Source organism: Coregonus clupeaformis, chromosome 36 (genome assembly GCF_020615455.1).
Source record: "Coregonus clupeaformis isolate EN_2021a chromosome 36, ASM2061545v1, whole genome shotgun sequence".
Classification (NCBI taxonomy): Eukaryota; Metazoa; Chordata; class Actinopteri; order Salmoniformes; family Salmonidae; genus Coregonus; species Coregonus clupeaformis.
This window is the reverse complement of record NC_059227.1, coordinates 3,684,281-3,694,814: the sequence shown is the minus strand read 5'-3', so window position 1 is coordinate 3,694,814 and position 10,534 is coordinate 3,684,281. Positions and strand designations below refer to the sequence as shown.

General features: G+C 43.8%; 1 protein-coding gene across 1 annotated transcript in view; it reads right to left on the bottom strand.

The window, feature by feature from the left end:
* emilin1a (elastin microfibril interfacer 1a) overlaps positions 1 to 10,534 on the bottom strand; it is a 50,367-nt gene that overhangs the window by 39,090 nt on the left and 743 nt on the right. The window lies entirely within an intron of this gene.

The window sequence follows — 10,534 nt, the reverse complement described above, 5'->3', positions numbered from 1 at the left end:
CTCCGTCTTTTTCTCCTGCGAATGACGGGGATTTGGGCCTTGTCGGGTGTCTGAAGTAAATCCTTCGCGCCCGACTCGTTAAAGAAAAAAAATCTTTCATCCAGTATGTGGTATGTAATCGCTGTCCTGATATCCAGAAGCTCTTTTCGGTGACAGAAACATTATGTACAAAATAAGTTACAAATAACGTGAAAAAAAACACACAATAGCACAATTGGTTAGGAGCCCGTAAAACGGCAGCCATCTTCTCCGGCACCATTAGATGTTCATGCTCATGCTTACTCAGATGGATCATTATGGCTGTATCCCAAACAGCACCCTATTCCTTACATAGTGCACTAATTATGACCAGGGGCGCATAGGAAATAGGGTGCCATTTGGGCCAGCTGGATCACTATAATTCAGCCAAGTGTGGACCTGCAGATATCCCCAGTCATCTTGTTATATGTCTCTGTCCCAAATGGCGCCCTATTTCCTATATAGTGCACTACTGACGATAGGAAATAGGGTGCCATTTGGGATGCAGTCATTATGTTTCTAGTGCAGTAAGTCAACCAGGAGAAAGCCTTACACCTGCCAGAGAGATCACTTCATTCCCTAATAAAACCTACTTTTACTGAACAAAAATATAAGCACAACATGCAACAATTTAAACTATTTTACTGAGTTACAGTTCATATAAGGAAATCAGTCAATTGAAATAAATTCATTAGGCCCTAATCTATGGATGTCACATGACTGGACAGGGGCGCAGCCACTGGGGGGCCAGGCCCAGCCAATCAGAATACGTTTTTCCTCGACAAAAGGGTTTTATTACAGACAGAAATACTCCTCCGTTTCATCAGCTGTCCCGGGTGGCTGGTCTCAGACGATCCCACAGGTGAAGAAGCTGGATGTGGAGGTCCTGGGCGTGGTTACACGTGGTCTGCGGTTGTGATGCCGGTTGGACGTACTGCCAAATTCTTTAAGATGGCGTTGGAGTCGGTTTATGGTAGAGAAATGAACATTCAATTCTCTGTCAACAGCTCTGGTGGATATTCCTGCAGTCAGCATGCCAATTGCACACTCCCTCAAACCTTGAGACATCTTCAAATCAAATCAAATTTTATTGGCCACATGCGCCGAATACAACAGGTGCAGACATTACAGTGAAATGCTTACTTACAGCTCTTAACCAACAGTGCATGTATTTTTAACAAAAAAGTTAAAATAAAACAACAACAAAAAAAGTGTTGAGAAAAAAAGAGCAGAAGTCAAATAAAATAACAGTAGGGAGGCTATATATACAGGGGGGTACCGGTGCAGAGTCAATGTGCGGGGGCACCGGCTAGTTGAGGTAGTTGAAGTAATATGTACATGTGGGCAGAGTTAAAGTGACTATGCATAAATAATTAACAGAGTAGCAGCAGCGTAAAAGGATGGGGTGGGGGGGGGCAGTGCAAATAGTCTGGGTAGCCATGATTAGCTGTTCAGGAGTCTTATGGCTTGGGGGTAGAAGCTGTTGAGAAGTCTTTTGCACCTAGACTTGGCACTCCGGTACCGCTTGCCGTGCGGTAGCAGAGAGAACAGTCTATGACTGGGGTGGCTGGAGTCTTTGACAATTTTGAGGGCTTTCCTCTGACACCGCCTGGTATAGAGGTCCTGGATGGCAGGAAGCTTGGCCCCAGTGATGTACTGGGCCGTACGCACTACCCTCTGTAGTGCCTTGCGGTCGGAGGCCAAGCACTTGCCATACAAGGCGGTGATGCAACCAGTCACGATGCTCTCGATGGTGCAGCTGTAAAAATTTTTGAGGATCTGAGGACCCATGCCAAATCTTTTCAGTATCCTGAGGGGGAATAGGCTTTGTCATGCCCTCTTCACGACTGTCTTGGTGTGTTTGGACCATGATAGTTTGTTGGTGATGTGGACACCAAGGAACTTGAAGCTCTCAACCTGTTCCACTACAGCCCCGTCGATGAGAATGGGGGCGTGCTCAGTCCTCTTTTTTTTCCCGTAGTCCACAATTATCTCCTTTGTCTTGGTCACGTTGAGGGAGAGGTTGTTGTCCTGGCACCACAAGGCCAGGTCTCTGACCTCCTCCCTATAGGCTGTCTCATCGTTGTCGGTGATCAGGCCTACCACTGTTGTGTTGTCGGCAAACTTAATGATGGTGTTGGAGTCGTGCCTGGCCATGCAGTCATGGGTGAACAGGGAGTACAGGAGGGGACTGAGCACGCATCCCTGAGGGGCCCCCGTGTTGAGGATCAGTGTGGCAGATGTGTTGTTACCTACCCTTACCACTTGGGGGCGGCCTGTCAGGAAGTCCAGGATCCAGTTGCAGAGGGAAGTGTTTAGTCCCAGGATCCTTAGCTTAGTGATGAGCTTTGAGGGCACTATGGTGTTGAATGCTGAGCTGTAGTGAATGCTCATCTGTTGATCTGTTGGGGCGGTATGCAAATTGGAGTGGGTCTAGGGTTTCTGGGATAATGCTGTTGATGTGAGCCATGACCAGCCTTTCAAAGCACTTCATGGCTACAGACGTCAGTGCTACAGGTTGGTAGTCATTTAGGCAGGTTATCTTAGAGTCCTTGGGCACGGGGACTATGGTGATCTGCTTGAAACATGTTGGTATTACAGACTCAGTCAGGGACATGTTGAAAATGTCAGTGAAGACACTTGCCAGTTGGTCAGCACATGCTCGGAGTACACGTCCTGGTAATCCGTCTGGCCCTGCGGCCTTGTGAATGTTGACCTGCTTAAAAGTCTTACTCACATCGGCTACGGAGAGCGTGATCACATAGTCATCCGGAACAGCTGGTGCTCTCATGCATGCTTCAGTGTTGCTTGCCTCGAAGCGAGCATAGAAGTGGTTTAGCTCGTCTGGAAGTCTTGTGTCACTGGGCAGCTCGTGGCTGTGCTTCCCTTTGTAGTCTGTAATAGTTTTCAAGCCCTGCCACATCCGACGAGCATCAGAGCCAGTGTAGTACGATTCAATCTTAGTCCTGTATTGACTCTTTGCCTGTTTGATGGTTCGCCGGAGGGCATAGCGGGATTTCTTATAAGCGTCCGGGTTAGAGTCCCGCTCCTTGAAAGCGGCAGCTCTACCCTTTAGCTCAGTGCGGATGTTTCCTGTAATCCATGGCTTCTGGTTGGGGTATGTACGTACTGTCACTGTGGGGACGACATCATCGATGCACTTATTGATGAAACCAGTGACTGATGAGGTGTACTCCTCAATGCTATCTGAAGAATCCCGGAACATGTTCCAGTCTGTGCTAGCAAAACAGTCCTGTAGCTTAGCATCTGTGTCATCTGACCACTTTTTTATTAACCGAGTCACTGGTGCTTCCTGCTTTAGTTTTTGCTTATAAGCAGGAATCAGGAGGATAGAGTTATGGTCAGATTTGCCAAATGGAGGGCGAGGGAGAGCTTTGTATGTGTCTCTGTGTGTGGAGTAAAGGTGGTCTAGAGTTTTTTTTCCTCTGGTTGCACATTTAACATGCTGGTAGAAATTAGGTAGAACGGATTTAAGTTTCCCTGCATTAAAGTCCCCGGCCACTAGGAGCGCTGCATCTGGATGAGCGTTTTCCTGTTGATTTATGGCCTTATACAGCTCATTCAGTGCAATCTTAATGCCAGCATTGGTTTGTGGTGGTAAATAGACAGCTATGAAAAATATAGATGAAAACTCTCTTGGTAAATAGTGTGGTCTACAGCTTATCATGAGATACTCTACCTCAGGCGAGCAAAGCCTCGAGACATCCTTAATATTAGATGTTGTGCACCAGCTGTTGTTTACAAATATACACAGACCGCCACCCCTTGTCTTACCGGAGGTGGCTGTTCCATCTTCCCTATGCAGCGTAAACCCCACCAGCTGTATGTTATCCATGTCGTCGTTCAGCCACGACTCGGTGAAACATAAGATATTACAGTTTTTAATGTCCCGTTGGTAGGATAACCGTAATCTTAGGTCATCCAATTTGTTCTCCAATGATTGAACATTGGCTAATAGGATTGATGGAAGAGGCAGTTTACTCGCTCGCCGTCGGATCCTTACAAGGCACCCCGACCTACGTCCACGATATCTCTGTCTCTTCCTCATGCGAATGACGGGGATTTGGGCCTTGTCGGGTGTCTGTAGGATATCCTTCGCGGCCGCCTCGTTGAAGAAAAAATCTTTGTCCAATATGAGGTGAGTAATCGCTGTCCTGATATCCAGAAGCTCTTTTTGGTTATAAGAGACGATGGCAGAAACATTATGTACAAAATAAATTACAAATAACGCGGAAAAACACACATAATAGTACAATTGGTTAGAGGGCTGTAAAACGGCAGCCATCTTCTCCGGCGCTGTTCAGGCATTGTGTTGTGATAAAACTGCACATTTTCCAGTGGCTTTTTATTGTCCCCAGCACAAGGTGAACCTGTGTAATGATCATGCTGTTTAATCAGCTTCTTGATATGCCACACCTGTCAGGTGGATGGATTATCTTGGCAAAGGAGAAATACTCACTAACAGGGATGTAAACAAATTTGTGCACAGAATTTGAGAGAAATAAGCTTTTTGTGCGTGTGGAAAATTTCAGGGATTTTTTTTATTTCAGCTCATGAAACATGGGACCAACACTTTACATGTTGCGTTTATATTTTTGTTCAGTGTATAAACCAGGAGGAAATAACCGCAAATCTAAAAGCTACAATGATCTAGTTCTTTATGCTGAGAGGGTGTTTCCAACATAACTATGCACTATTTATTTCTGTTTTTTTATTTTTAATACATTTGCAAACATTTCTAAAAACCTGTTTTTGCTTTGTTATTATGGGGTATTGTGTGTGGATTGCTGAGGAAATTGTTTCATTTAATCCATTTTAGAATGAGGCTGTAACGTAACAAAATGTGGAAAAAGTCAAGGGGTCTGAATACTTTGGCACTGTATGTCATAAACGGCCATAACTGTTACCGCATACTGCTGTGTAAACTCACCTCGGTATCCAGAGCAAATAAACTTAGTCTTGAATACAACCCATGTCTACTTATTTGCTATATTGACAGACTAATCTACTGTTTTATTGAAACATGTTTTCTTGCCAACAAATTAAAGTTGTTTATGATACACCAACTACCTGCATCGTTTGTTTTAGCAGTAAGACTGAAGCTAGTTAGTCTAAATACATTTAATGAATATCACAATGAATTGATACAGAAGTTGAAGTCAACACTATATTAGTTTCTGATGCAGCTGGAATCATTTAGTCAGTTGTCAGTACACTTGTAAAAAATATTATATAAAACACTATTATATACATACAATGCCGTGAAAAAGTATTTGCCCCCTTTCAAATTTTCTCTACTTTTGCATATTTTTTATACTGAATGTTATCAGATCTTCAACCAAAACCTAATATTAGATAAATGGAACATAAGTGAACAAATAACACAACAATTTCATACTTATTTCATTTATTTAATTAAAAAAAGTTATCCAACACCTAATTCCCCTTTCTGAAAAAGTAATTGCCCCCTTACACTCAATAACTGGTTGTGCCACCTTTAGCTGCAATGACTGTAACCAAATGCTTCCTATAGTTGTTGATAAATCTCTCACATCGCTGTGGATGAATTTTGGCCCACTCTTGCATGCAGAACTGCTTTAACTCAGCGACATTTGTGGGTTTTCAAGCATGAACTGCTCGTTTTAAGTCCTGCCACAACATCTCAATTGGGATTAGGTCTGGACTTTGACTAGGCCATTCCAAAACTTCAAATTGTTGTTTTTAAACCATTTTCATGTAGACTTGATTGTGTTTTGGATCATTGTCTTGCTGCATGACCCAGCCGCACTTCAGCTTCAGCTCACAGACGGATGGCCTGACATTCTCCTGTAGAATTCTATGATACAGAGCAGAATTCATGGTTCCTTCTATTATGGCAAGTCGTCCAGGTCCTGAGGCAGCAGTGCATCCCCAAACCATCACACTACCACCACCATGCTTTACCGTTGGAATGCAGTGTTTTTGGTTTTCGCCAGGCATAGTGGGACCCATGTCATCCAAAAAGTTATACTTTTGACTCATCTGTCCATTTGTCCATAGAACATTCTTCCAAGAGTCTTGATGATGTCCAGAACACAACATCTCAATCAAGTCTACTTGTTTTGGGTAATGGCACCTGGTTTAGCAGGCTTTGGCGCTGTGGCGATGTTGGGTATGGGGAGCTGTGACTCCGGCTCCTTTCTGCACTCCACAGCCAGGTGGACAAGCCTCTTCGAACACATTTCTTCACCACCCACTGCTTCGACCTCTCGCAGAAGATTTGTTTGTGCTGCAAGTCTCCTGGAAAGACATGAAAACTGATCATGAGGATGTGTAATCATACAAGAAACCATGTTCATCTGTAAAAAAATAAATAAAAAATGTTTTACAGTAGACTGGTATGTGTTTTGTTACTCAAGAGTCAATAATGGGGCAATGCGATTGGCTGTTAGCAAAGATGGGAAAAGTTTGAGGGGGGGGGCTTGACTTGTAGACAGTCTAGTCGTGTATTGTTGTGTATTGTTGTGTATTGTTGTGTATTGTTGTGTATTGTTGTGTATTGTTGTGTAGTTTTGCTGTAGAGTAGACAAGCACTGCCAGCAATAGAGTGAACAGGCTAGAAGAGGAACTGGCTGCAAGGGTGTGAAAAGTTTGAGGAGCATTTGGCTTCTGTATTGGTGATTTTGTTTTCTCAAGAGGGGATTGTGCTTTCAGAAATACCTTCGGCTGTCCTGGCTTGATTCAAAGTCAAGAGTATACTGACAGCCCCTCTCCCCCATTCCAAATAACTGAGTGAAAAGTTTGAGGAGCACTTGTCTTGTAGACAGTTTAGAACATTGGTGATTTTGTTTTTCTCAAGAGGGGATTGTGCTTTCATAAATAGCTTTGGCTGTCCTGGCTTGATTCAACGTCAGATGATGTTGATCTTGAGCTCATTCCAGGCTGAAAGCTTTCATCCAATGGGTCTACAGGCTCTGTCCTACTGAAGCTGGTGTCCAGGTCATCATCATCATCATCATCAGCAGCAGCAGCATTAGTCTGTAGGAGACACACTAGTCAGTGATTATCCAACATGTTACTACTTTGTCCCCAACAGACACCAGTCAGTCGTCATCTCCTCCTTACTAATACCTCCTTTTCTCCAGTTTAGACTTCAAGCCTTGCATTAACGATCAACTAAGCCTCCCGTAACACAGAGAACTACAGTAGAAGTTATAGCCTACTTGTAAACACACCAACTATGACAACAAGACACAGATCATGTTTATGCCTATAGTTTCAGTATATTTATTTGCTCATCGTGGAGTCATGGAAAGATTTAGTGTATTTTTAAGATTTTAGAAGGTGACTTACACTAGTTCCTGGTGCTGAGCTTGATGTTGATGCCTCTGCAGATGTTGATGGGATCAGACTCTAAATAGAACAAATACTCACGTTAGCCTCTGCGGTAGTTAGTTAGCTAGTGAAGCTAACGTTAGCTTGCAAAGTTACAAATCACATCACCATTTAGCAGCTAGCTAATTACATTGATATGCTTTGGAATGTCTAGCCAGTGTATTATGAAAGCTAGCTAGCTTTAAAATGTAAATAAACAAATGTAGTTCGCTAGCTAGCTAGTTAGCTAGGTAACGTTAGCTACATTACCTCAGCTTGACTTAATTTCTGCTGATCTGATGTTGGCTGATCGGATGCCTTCCTCTTTGAAGTGAAGGGGGAAATCGATGGAATAGCATCACTTTTCAAAGTTTGAACACATGGCAACCCCATCAGTTGAGACTTCAGGTCCGTTTAGAAATCCTCTGGCTGAAAGTGCTGGCTACAAACACAGACATTTTGATATTTCTCACATCAGCTGGATACACATCCACGGGGCGGTACTACGTCCTGAAATCGCTATGAATTATGGATATTGTGATTTGCTTACAACCAGGAAATGTAGCTGGCCCGTTTCTACCGGTGAGATGCAGAAATGCTCGTATTTGCGTGTCGGGAGGACATTCACAATTTTTCATGACACATCTGATATGTCAATAAGATATTAATGGGCATACAGAGTGAAATAGAGCAGCGGTGACATTTCCCTTTAAGGTAGAATCGGTGAAAACATGGCCAACCATATTAGCTAGCCCAGAAAAGACTGAAGGATAGAGGAAGGTAACAAAGAGATGAGTGGAGAGGAATGTCAAGCCTTCAGTAGGACATGGCATGCATCCCAAATGGCACCCTGTTCCCTATTTAGTGTGCTACTTTTGACCAGGGCCCATAAGACTCTGTTTCAAAAGTAGTGCACTGTGTGGGGAATAGGGTGCCATTTGGGACGTAACCTTGATCTTATTTTAGACTTCAAGGGGGTTGCAGTGTGTCCAAGAGGAGGAGACCTTTGAACTACGACCTAGAGGTCATGGCCTGGGCAGGCCCTGGTGTCCTTGTAAAGATCAGCAGGGGCTCACTCTCTCTTTCTCTCTCCCTTGGCACACGCGCTCAAGATATCTTGCAAGCATCTCTGCCCCTCTTTCTCTCCCTCTTTCTCCCTCTCTCTCTCTCCTTCACTCTCTCTCTCTCTCTCTCTCTCTCTCTCTCTCTCTCTTTTTCTCTCTCTCTCTCTCTCTCTCTGTGTGTGTCTCTCTCTCTCTCTCTCTCTTTCACTCTCTCTCTCTCTCTCTTTCGCTCTCTCTCTCTCTAATGTCTCTGGCCCCCCTCAGACAGTTAGGGACAGCAGCTTCCGTCCAAAAACTCCCTCACTGTTTAGCCGGAGTGTTAGCTAAAATATACAATGTGTGTATGATAGCAAAGTTTGCTGACATTATTTTTATACACCTTAAATCAATGCGGACAGAGGTTTTTTGGAGCTTGGCTGAATTGTAGCCTTGTATGGAGGTGTTATTTATATTTTAGGCTCTTGATAAATAGCAGCCGATTTCTCTTTATAATCGTGGATGAGCATAAAGTCTCTCAGAGGACAAAATATAATAGATTAATTATCAATTCACTTCAATTAACTTCAATAGTTAACATTATATCGGACACAGTCCGTCATCCTCATAAGTCAAGATGAAAATCTAACTAACCGTTAAGTAAATAAACTGACAGGGGGAGTAGAAGATCTCTGAGATCATGAGTCATACGTTTGTAATAAATATTCTCTACTTATGGAATACTTCACACATCTGTCAAAACACATCTCAGAGATCAAACAGATGTCTAAGGGTAAGAGCGGTAGCACAAAGGGGCCAACCAACACATTCCTTCCCCTAAAGCAGTAGCGGCCCTGAGCTTCGTCCCAAATGACACCCTATTCGCTTTATAGTACACTACTTTTGACCAGGGGCCCAGGGCTCTTGTTAAAAGCACGGCACTATAAAGGGAATGGGTGCCATTTGGGATGCAGCACTGGGTCCTGGGTAGCTACTCCTCTGTCTTCTCAGTCCAGCGGTTTTCACCAGGAGTGCAGTTAAGAACTCTTGAGTCGGATTGTCTGGCCTACATCCCACCGACCGACGCTGACTAACTGACAAACTGACGCAGTACAGTACTACAGTAGCTTAGTGGTTAAGAGCGTAGTGCCAGTAACCGAAAGGTCGCTGGTTCTAATCCCCGAGCCGACTAGGTGAAAAATCTGTCGATGTGCCCTTGAGCAAGGCACTTAACCCTAATTGCTCCTGTAAGTCGCTCTGGATAAGAGCGTCTGCTAAATGACTTAAAATGTAAATTTCAGACCCTAACAGAGTGTTTTATATAGAGAAGAGGTCAGACCCTAACAGAGTGTTTTATATAGAGAAGAGGTCAGACCATTCAGACCCTAACAGAGTGTTTTATATAGAGAAGAGGTCAGACCCTAACAGAGTGTTTTATATAGAGAAGAGGTCAGACCATTCATACCTTACTGAGTTACAGTAGCTAGTACACACACACACACACACACACACAAGAGTACACACACACACCCTCTCACACACACACACATACTCCTCATTTATTTTTAAGGGTACTCCGGGTGAGGTCGGCTCCACATGGGCCCCTAAAGCTCCGCTCCATTACAGTCATGTTAATAATAACAATATGCATGCTGTCAGTAGGATCAGGGGAGACACACTACTCTGCACATGTTGCTTCCCTGCTGGCGGCTTAGCTTCAAATGGGACTCCCTCTACAATGTCATGAACTGTAAAATATGGTGATAGGCTACACTACAGACTTAACGTTTCCCCAAATAGTTAACTAAAGCATGTCGTAAAGCATGAATTACTGCTTCCTTATTGTTTCTCGATTACTGCCCTGTACTGTAGAAACAGTATCACTGGGCTGTGTCGGAGGGAGCTGTGACGCGGAAACAACCATAGCCCTATACATTTAGCGTTTGTGGGATTGCGCGACGTTTCTCAAAGATGCTGAAAACTAGAAGCCTCGCAAAGCCTCCTGATCTCGCAAGCTTACATATATGTAGCGACCAAATATGTTCTTTGCGAGGCTAGGAAACTTTATTGCGCACTCCGGAAATGTGGTGGAAATTGAATAC